Genomic DNA, 10882 nt, shown 5'->3' on the forward strand with positions numbered 1-10882 from the left:
CCGCCATATGATCGGGTATGTCTTTGGAATATGGGAGTAATCTAGAGTTTTCAGGAGGAACATGCAGATTCCCCACAGAAAAGCCCCAGCTGATGAGCAGATTCAAACCAGAAACCTTCTTGCTGTGAGGAAAAAGCGGTAACCACTGCACCACCACGGCACTTAAAGTTACACAGGGCCTCACTTTAAGAACCGTGGATCTAGAGCAGTGATTCCCAGGGGATGTTAGGTTTGTGTGAATGTGCCACAGAAGCTTTCCAGATTTCAAACTGTGTCACCCACATCTTAAAACCAGAGCTCGGGCTGATCCACCTTTTGGCCTGTTGCTGTTGGGAGCTTATCCCCACGACCCCCCACAGTTTTGACATCCTTTAGAAACCATTTCACTCATTAAACCCCCACAAAGACCTGTTCAAACAATTATAAATGAGTATGTTGGATATCTTCATTGACCTGTTCTTGTCTTGTCTGTGTGCACACTGAAGAGTGAGGAGGTCTGAGAACACAGCCATCCCAGCAAAGGAAAATTACTACAGCTGGAAATAATATTTTGGCTGTCGTTGTGCTGACAGAAATTTGTAAAAAATAAAAAGAGGAATGGGTGTGAGCTGCAGCTCAGCTGGTTGGTGGAGTCGGGTTATCTGTGGAGCCCTGACTTTGCTGGGTTGAGCTCTTGATTGTCAGAAGCAGCATGTGAGAAAGTGTGCTGAGTTTAAATGAAGGAAAACTCTTGGCCGTGTCTTCGTCTCTGCTTCCTCCAACTTATTAATCGTGGGAAACAATTTATGATAAGAAAGAGGCAACAGTGAGGCATGGAGAGTCTACTGGGAACTTTCATGCAGCCATAATTTCCCTGTAAAGCGCACTCATGGGAGCTTTCTCCTGCACAGCCTCCTTGCTGGGTGTGAACAGCCTGTGTCTAATTAAAAGGTGTTTGTAACCGCTGTAGGGAGGAGAAATCACCGAGCTGCTTTCTGCTCGGCCCAAAAAGCACCAAAGCCAAACAGATGGAGCTGAAGCTTTTCCTGTTGTAAAGCCTGGAGTCAGTTTAGCTTAATGACTGCTGTGCTGTTCATCTGCGCTGCTTTGACCCCAATTTAGTTTTCTAATTACGCTGGTTGGGTTTTGTACAAGAAGTGAATCTAAAGAAGGAAACTGTTGGTGTTTTCCAGAAAGCGTCTCAGCTGTGGGGTGTTGTGCTACTTTCTGCGCCATTACTGAAATATAAAGTCATTAAAAACTGAGCATTAGAGAGAAAACAGGTCACCCAAACTGCAGTCCACCTTCTCAGACGTGCTGACTTGTTAGATGTCGCCGGATTCTTTGTGTACACAGTGTGGCTTCATAGGAAAGGAGCACCAAACTAATGAGATGTTAAGCTCTCAGCCTAATGAGTGCAAAGAGTGTGGCAGCATCACATCATCCCAAACAATCCTTCAAACTTGCATCAAACCTGACGTGTAATCATCTTAAACACGCTTGGTTGCAGATTTAAAGCCTGAAATTTGCAATTTACCCATAACTGTATTCAAAGATTAATAGTGGAGTAAGAACTGCAGTATTTCATGTTCCTCTGCTGTACTCGTATCTGTTTATAAATGAATCATAACAAAAATCTCACCAAACAGCCCATGAAACAAGCAATGGCAGTTCTACATTATTCATATGCAAGCCAGCCATTTTTCTTCCACTTATCCAAGTTGTGGGTGCAGCAGGCCAAACAGATCTGCCAGACCTCCATCTGCCCAGCCACGTCCTCCAGCTGTTCTCAGGGGGACGCGGAGATGTTCCTAAACCAGCCGAGAGACCCGATCTCTCCACTGGGTCTCCTCCAGATCAGACAGATAGCTGTAATTCATATGTATGTGTGTTTATATTTAATGTTAATCCTTGTGACTATTCCATTCAACAGGGGTGGGAATGGTGGTGTTGTTTTTCCTTAGTATCTATTTTCAGTTTCCTTATTTAGGTCACGATGCCTCAGTGTTTAATCTGTTAGCATTTATGTTCTCAGGCCTGCTCGGTTTTGCTTTTTGCTGTTCTCTTGTTTAGTGTGATTCATTTGTTCATGCATTCATTTAATTACAGAGCCAGGAAGCTCTGCTCCCACCCCGACTCCACCATGTGGGGCGCTTGCAGATGTCTTTTGGCCTGAGACATCTGTTCTCTCTGAGGGACTGTGGGCCAAAGGGAGCTGTTTTACAAACCGGTGAGCAAGAGGTGTCAGCTGAGCCTGATGATGCAGGCAGGTTACAGCTAACAGCTGTTTCAGAGGTCATCAAACTAACTTCAAAATAAATTCCTAATGAGATTATTCAGACACTGCCATGAAATCTGTGGAGCGTGTGAGACCTCACATTCTTGTCAGATATCTTTATTTATTTAGATATTTTGATGAAATGCACAGTATGAACAGGTTAAGCTTAGACTGATGAAGATGACTTCACTGTCTGACCCAGTCTGACGTCATGTTTATCATCTTTCTCAGTGCTGTGATGAAGCAGGGATTAAGATTATTCTGCATTATGTGTAGTTTTTATGCACAATCAACACCCCCACCCCCCTTTTTTAAATCATTTGGTATTTTAGTGCAAAAAGGGGGATGAGAACACCTTCATTTTCAAATGTCTCAATCATAGTAAACAAAATTGTTGTCATGTTTTGTCTCAGATTCTTGATGAGAAACTGAGTCTGATAACTGGGGAAAGGAAACGGGTTCAAAATCCCCAAAGGTGGCAAAAACCAGCAGATGAACAGAGATTAGAATTAGATTATCTCAGTTTTCAAACCTGCTAAGAAGGAAGTCCCAAAATTTCTGTTTTTTTTAAAGATGCTTCCGGACTTTTTTTAGGACTGGGACTTAAAATGGAGATCACAAGGATCCTAAACAAAAAAACTTTGGCTTTTGTTGTTTTTTTTCTTTTGCTTTTTTAAATGAAGGAAAAATATTCTGCAGAACCAACCATTTGAGTAAGTAAGATTTAAATATCTCTAATCATACCTGGAGCTCAGCTGTCCTGCATCCTTTCCTGGCAGCCCTACAAAATGTTCAAACAGGTGCAGCCAAGAAAAATCAAAATTACAGACATTGCAATCTGACCTGTTTCTGTTCTTTGTGTCATTTGAATCTGAAAGTTGGGCGACTGGTTCCTCGGCCCGCCGGCTGCCATCAGGGTGCATCCACACTGAACAATGGCCTTCGCAGCAGTGCCTCAACACGAGGGGATGGGCTGGGAATTATGAATGGGGTACTCAATAAAGGCCTGAAGATTTTTCACGCCATTAAAAAAGATTTTTCAATTACAAACAAAAGCATTTCAATCTGAAAAGGGGATCACTGATGCTTAAAGCTTCAAACTTTAGGGCGCCCAAAGGCAAACAATATTTGAAAAGAAAATTTTTAGTGGTGTTTATCTTTATTCATGAGTCTTTGCAGACAAATATTTGCAGTAAAATGGGCAAAATTATGTTCTCAAAGTGATTCAAATTATCCATTCATGAAACTTTCTCCTTCCTTTCTCTGTTTGTTCCACAGATTTATTTGCAGCTCTTTACAGTTTTCATTAGCGGACAGGTGCAGTTATACACACCCCACTTTAGGTTTAAGGCTGAGAGCATGTTTCATGTCACAGATGTTAATAAAGCACTACAGGAAACACACACTGTTTCTGTGCAGTTTGGACTGCAGTGTGTCTGCAGGTACAGTCGCTCGAGTTCACAGGGAGCCAAAAAAGTTTGGTTTTTTTAAAGCGTGTCTTGTCTGGATCATGATCCGAATGCACTGCTGTGCCAAACAGATTTGTTTTTATAAGAAGAGCTCTATACATTTTCCACAAGCTCTGCTTGTTAATGTTTTTCTTTCTCTTTTATTCATTTGTTTATTTCTATTACATTAATATGACGCTGCCAGGTAAAAAAGAAAAAACAAAACATCCGACACCATCAGCGATGAAGATGAGATTATTTTCAAAGGTAAGAACAGCAGGTGGTGTTTGATAAACTGGAAATTTAAAACTTAATTTCCTAATTTATTTTCAATCACTGTCTTATACTGAAGTATTATAGTTTTGTGTTCAAAGGTTGCATGAAAATACATGGGAGTTCAGAGCAGGTTAAACTTGCAGCGCTGTGGGGAGGTGTACAGTGATGTTGATGGTGCAGAGCAGGTCACATGAGTATAAATTTAAGCTGATAATGTTTAGATTGACAAGTACAGGTTTTAGAGTGTCTGCAGGTCAGAAATCAGCAGCTCGTGTAACGTCTGTAACATCGAATAAAAGAGCAGCAGCACGGGTCAGCTGATCGCAGCCTGTACACAAACATCTGAAGCTCACATGACAAATTATCATGTGACCTCTACATGCTGCAACGCTACACCTGATCTTAGGGTTCCTCCACTTTATTGTCTGATTACAGCCTTCCAGCACCTTCATTTACAGATTATTAAATCAGATTTTTAAAACAGAATATCATCAAATTCTGGTTTCAGGTGCTGCAGCCTGGCGTTGCTTCCTGCCGTCACGCTTTTTCTCCCTTCTCTTCCTGCTGTGTTCGTGCTTGCAGATGTCAATAAATTTGCTTCAGTGTACTTTAGCTTCTGCTCGGCTCTGCTGAAGGGGAGCGAGCATAAACCGAGTAACTTTTAAGTATCAGATCATTTCAGGCACTGAACAAATATGAACAACGAGCCAGACTTTTTCTGGAACTGTTAGAGAAAGGACACCGAGACTCAATGTTGATGTTTTTCTCCATCTCAGAGTGAACTTAAGAGAGGACAGGAGAGGAGGATGAGAGATTATTTTTGAAGATCAGGACTGTCCTGTTTGGGGATTTTAAAATATGGTTAATTCACAAAAAGAGGCTCTGTTGGCTTGAAAGCTTGATTTGACGAGCAGTGTGTAATACGGTGGGAGTGAGAGTGCTGGCTTTGAGTTATGGAGATGGTTTTGAAACACGCTGTTTGTCTGCTGGATATTTTATGTTTCTCAGGATCAGCTGAACTGATTTTGGCTTCAGCATGTATAATGATGAATCACGGTGACTCAAGAGACCCGAATTTGTACTTCAAGTGCTCCAAACTTTCATTTATAATTGCCAAAACAGCCTCCAAAGTCCATAAGGGCAGAGGCAGAAGATGACCAAAATACTGACTCATACAGGATGAATGTGATCACAGTACTTGATGTTATGGTGGATTATTTTCATTTTTTTCCAAGGATGAAGCAGAAAGAAAATCAGGAAGGCAGTCCCTATCAAAGCAACTCCTTTTAGAAAAAGGTGCAGGAGAAGAAATGATTTTGGTCATTCAAAATGTAAAATAAAGCAAACCTCGCATGCTTGCAGCAATCATTTATTCAGACTGATTTTCTGTCAGCCACCAGGTAACAGGACCGGCCGTCCTGTGTGAGTGGGGCTTTAGATAAGCTCTTGGCAGCAGTTTGGTCCATTTCTAGTGTCTTCACTGCCATTTGATGGCACTTTTCTGCTCTCACAGGAACTGGCAGACCCTCAATGTGCACCTTACTGATAACACCTAAGGGTGCTTTCAGATAAGTGAGGCAGCCTCCCACCACGCCTCTCAGGAGACGTGGACACAGCATGGCACAGACATGTACTAATTGGAAAAGCATTTTACACCAGGTCAGGGGAAGAGCTTCTCGTGGGGCTGGGAGGACGGCACACCCCCGGCTCGGGCTTAGATGGGCCCGGATGGGAAAGAGGTCGTCAGGTAGATTTCAGGTAGTCAGGCCTCTATCACGATGAAGACAGCTGGAGAAGGCGGACCCTCTCCTGAGTGTACCCAGATGAGCACGGCATACGATCAAATGTACAGCCTACTTTACATCAGCCGTCAGTCATGTTGTACTGGGGGGTTTTACAGGCTGTCAGGACTGAGTCATGGTTGCTAGAAACTTTACAAGACCGACTGACGTTAGTGATGTAGTAGGTGTAAAATATTGAATAAAAGTTGTGCTGCATGACTGGCTTTATTTTCGCTCTTACATTTAACTTTATGACAGGCAAATTTTCAAGTGGATCGCCGATATTTTCTCCAAGTGTATTGTGGGTAAAACTTGTCACCAACCGTCCACCATCGCTATTGTGGGCATGTGTATGTTGTAAAACGATGTTATGATGAGCTTTATTATTTGGGTATAAAGGGCCCGGTCATTTGCCCCGCCCCCGGCTTGGCTCTGATTTGTTCACCAGGTTATACTCAGCTTTTATTTTAATTTGACATTTTATGGAAAAAATATCACATGAGATTTTTTTTTTTAACTTTTGTAAAGAAAGATTTGTCAAACATGCAGAATATAAGTGTGTACACTAACCAGAGTTTAAAGCAGCCAGAGCGGTGTGTGTGTGTGCGTGCATGAGTGCGTGCGTGCGTGTGTGTGCGTGCATGAGTGCGTGCGTGTGTGTGTGTGTGTGTGCATGCGTGTATACACTTACACACTGCAAAAAATGACTGTCTAAGTCTTATAATCTTATATGCAGCCAAAAAAGTATTTTTGATCTTGTTTTGAGAGTGATATACTAAGTAAGAGCTGAATGTGTGAGATTATTATTATTTAGTTTGTCTAAAAACTAGATATTTATACTTGATTATAGTCTGATTGCTTATAGTCTGAATCTTCCCAAAGTAAGTGAAATAATGCCAGTGCAGTAAGATAATTACACTTGGTAAGATTTCCTGAAATAAGACAAAATATCTGCTCATTCTAAAGACTAGATATTTTGTCTTATTTCAATAATCATACGCAGTGCACGCTAACAGTGAAGCGATCTTTGTTCCCCGTGTGATCAGAGCGATTGGTAACGGGATCCTTTGGCAGTCTGAACCAGCTTCAACAATCATCCATTTGTAGGAAATTAAAACCGATGTGGCTTCCAATCAAGTTACAGTATTTAGAATGATTATTACGGGCTGAAATCATCTACTCTTTATTAAATGAATCCATGAAAATCAATACTGATCACACATACTGTATCACACTTTCAGTACCAGAGTGTCATGGAGAAGAGAGAGCTGAGCTAAAAGGCAAAGCTTTCAATTTACGCGTCCATCTGCGTCCCAAACCTCACCTATGGTCATGACCAAGAGAGTGAGGTCACAAATACAAGCAGCCTGCAGCGTTTCCTCTGCAGGGTGACTGGGCTCAGCCTCACGGACAGGATGAGGAATCAGAGGAATCTTGAAGTAGAGTCGTTACTCCTGTCCTGTCAACGGGTTGAGGTGGTTCAGGCATCTGGCTACGATGCTTTCTGGGCACCTCCAAAGCCTGGGTGTACCCTGGGAAGAGAGTCAGGGTACACCCAGACCTTGCTGGACAGATCCTATTTCTTGTCTGGCTGGGGACATGTCTGGAATACCCTGTAACCCGACTTTGGATAAGTGGAAGATGATGGATTTTCAGCACTGACTAAAGACCAGTTATTTTGTCTCATTTGCCATCATACAGCAGCAATTCTCTTACATTATGGTTACTGTAGGGAGGAGTTTCAGCTCTGTACTCTGGGATCTGTCTGTTCTTCCTTGGTCTCATCTTCCTGTGTTTCTTTGTCCTTATTATTTGTCTGTATCAGTCCCTCTGTGTGTGTATACAGTCCTGTCTTACACCAGTCTCATTAAATGATGTAAAAATCACTGATTATTGAACACTGACATTCAAACCTTCTGTTTCCTTTTCTTTTTTAAATGTGTAATTCAGACTTACTGAACTGTCTGGATGTGGATCTCATGTAAGAAGAGCAAAAAAGGCCACAGCTGTAAGGATTACTTTAATAGGTCAGGTAGAAATGATTGTAAGAAAACAGAAGGAAAGAAAACAGAAGAAAAAAACTTCAAATTAAATCTATTCTGATCACTTAGAAACATTTGAGCTCCTTCTGTTTTTAAACTCTCCTCTGTGGTCTGACCTACGCAGGCCCTGTTTGGGAGGCAGAGACACTTTGTCCCTCTATGAACTGGAGCACTAAAGTTAGCCATCGTAGTGAAGACACTTGGAAAGTTGTGATTGGGCTGTTGGACAAAAACAACCCTCTGAACCCATCTACACAAAGCTGTTGTAACAGACTGCTGTTCTTTTCACCTCTGTGTGGGTTTTTATTGTTCTGTGCTGCTTTCTCAGCAAAGCCGAGCTGCCTTCAGCTGCAGGAACGCTCTTCCTCCATCGCGCTGCACACCAAGCTTTGTTAGTGAGAAAAAAAAATCCTTTGATTTTAGAATTCAGTTTTTATAAATGGCAGCAGCCAATATCCAGATTTTTATATTTTAAAAAATGTGTGTATTTTTTGCCATTTCCTTTATACTGTAAGTGTGTCCACACAGGAAGAAAAGAAAAATCAATTTCCTCAATCAATCTAGGGGAAGGAGATGTGTAGGTCTATCATGGCCCTCTCCAGATGCTCAAAGGACTCTGCATGAATCTGGGAGAGACTCCCTCACATGGAACATCCAGCAGGAAATGATCTACTCCAGCTATATTGCTGGAAATACTTGGAATTGGTTCAGGTGTGCTGGCCAGCCACATGCTGACTACTCACTGTGAATTCACCACTTCCTGCTCTAGTCTCACACAAGTGCAAATCACAGTACTGGAGAGCTGGCAGTTTAAAGTGTTGGAAATTCATATTGTCACATCCATTCGATATCTGATGTTTGGAGAAGTTCTGAGCTGCAGGTCATTCATGCAAACACACATTACAATGGCTTTACTGACGGTCACTGCACTAGAAAACATTCCAGCAGGCGGTTCCTGCTAATTCTTCATCGTACACTCGCTGCTGATGAAAAAAAAAATCAAGAGTGATCGTCATCAAAGATCACTTAAATGTAGGTGAAATTAAATCTTAAAATTCAACAGCAAAACTCACACTTGTGTGTTAAAAAGCATTTCCACATGCAGAATCCGAATATTCTCACTGGTGTGTGTGTTTCAGTTTTATATACCTCTAATTACTGGCTTGTTGGGTATTTATGTTTTATGCTGTTGTTTAAATGTTATCTAACAAGAGTCACAAGCTCTCGTCCAGCTGTGCTCTGTGGAGCAGCTGGTGGTGGGCTGATCAAACCAGGAAATGCAGGTTTTTATTTCAGGTCACAGCACGGTGCTGTTTAAATCGATATGTTCTGAGGAGAAAATCTGTCTGCTTCATGCGCAGGTCAGAAATCGATTTCCGAGATAAGACAACAGCTGCCAGATATTCCATACGGGCATCGTCATCGAGCATTTACCATACCATGATCAAAATGAAGCCAAGTGAACCCAGCCGTATCACAGTAGGTTTTATTAAAGCCTAAACGTAACAAGGCATTTAAATGAGAGGAAGAAGAGGGGGGAATAAAAACATTAACTGTTTTGATCTCTGAACTCTGTGCTTGCAACCATATTGCTGCGACCTGATTACAAAGAAGTAATGAATGAATGAACTGAGTTCCTAAAACCCACTAAAACAGTAATTCTGCCAAAGCCGCCACTTTTTTCCCTGACCGATCTACCACTCCGTGTTCCTGCCAGTGCCAAAGAAAGGTCATCCTCTGACTCCTTTTAAAGAGGGGCGCTGACCTGGGTTGGTTTGTTTTGTCAGTCAGGTGAAATGTATGGAAGAAGCAAAACTACCTACAAACATGAAAAACCAGTGATTTTCAAAATAAGAGCACAGTTTAATAATTACTTCCTCCCATATTAAAATGCTGGCAGTCACAGTCACAGTTCCCATTTTGCATAACCTGTAGTGCGTTATCAACAGTCTGCTCTAATGCAGTGCTTCAAGCTGTCACTCTTAACTCATCCAAAAGCAAAGGTACAGCAGTCAGGTGGGTGTTCCTTAACCTTCAGGAACATCCAATGATTGCTGCTTCCATCTGGGAACTGCCACAGTCCTGCCAAGCTTAGCTTCAGGGATGAGCCATTTAAACTCTTGAGACAGCAACATTTGCATTTCTGTCTTTCCATTGGTTGGGTTCATACCCTGAACCCAACCAAGTAGCTTTTATAACCTAAAACCGAACCAAGTAGACTTTAGTGCCTACACCTACGAAGTGTGTGAAATGAGAGAGTGGGGGGGACATAAATGAAAATTCAAAATATAAAGGTCCAAATAGGCCTGCAGTTTCCTTGGGAATAGCCCTGCAACTAATACTACCACCACCCTCCGACCTTTTAACGTGGACTTTGTAGGTCTCTGAAATGGGACCATTATTTCTTGGTGGCCTGTAAAGCTGAGGCAACCAAAGTGACAGATGTCTCCATGGTTGGATCTTACAAAACAGTAGCTAGGACATTTTGACTTTAGACAAATCAACAAAAACAAATCCAATGCTAATCAAAAACACTGATCATGAGCTATGACTCATACCGCAGATAGACTGCAGATAGTGACTGTGCAGCTGAGCGGACAGAGACTGTTAGCACTCTTTCTATCTGCTCTCATTTGGCTCTGGAGTGATAATTGGTCTTTCCTCATCCATCAGAGCAGTGAACTGTTTCCAAGCGAAGCAATTTGGTGAAGCCCAACAAACGTGTTGTGCTCCTATTAAATGGGAGCAGGATGGCAGTGGTACTGACAAAAATACAGGAGGCAGAGCTGGAAGTGGCAGAGCTGAAGATCACCAGGAGGGAGAGGATACGAAATGAGGAAGAGCTCAGGCTGAGCAGTTCGGACAGTTATAGGCGAGGCTGAGATGTTTTTGTTTTTTTTTTTAAAGCCTGTCATGTCTGGCACTGTTTGCAAGCAGAATTGTGATCTGAATGCATTGTTGTGCCAAACATATTTATTCTTCCAAGATAAGCTCTATAGAGTTTCTTGTTAATGTTTGTGTTTTTGTTTTGTTTTGTTTGTTTGTTTTATTTTATTTATTTATTTATTTGTGTACATA

This window comes from Archocentrus centrarchus, chromosome 6, assembly GCF_007364275.1.
Source record: "Archocentrus centrarchus isolate MPI-CPG fArcCen1 chromosome 6, fArcCen1, whole genome shotgun sequence".
Lineage (NCBI taxonomy): Eukaryota > Metazoa > Chordata > Actinopteri > Cichliformes > Cichlidae > Archocentrus > Archocentrus centrarchus.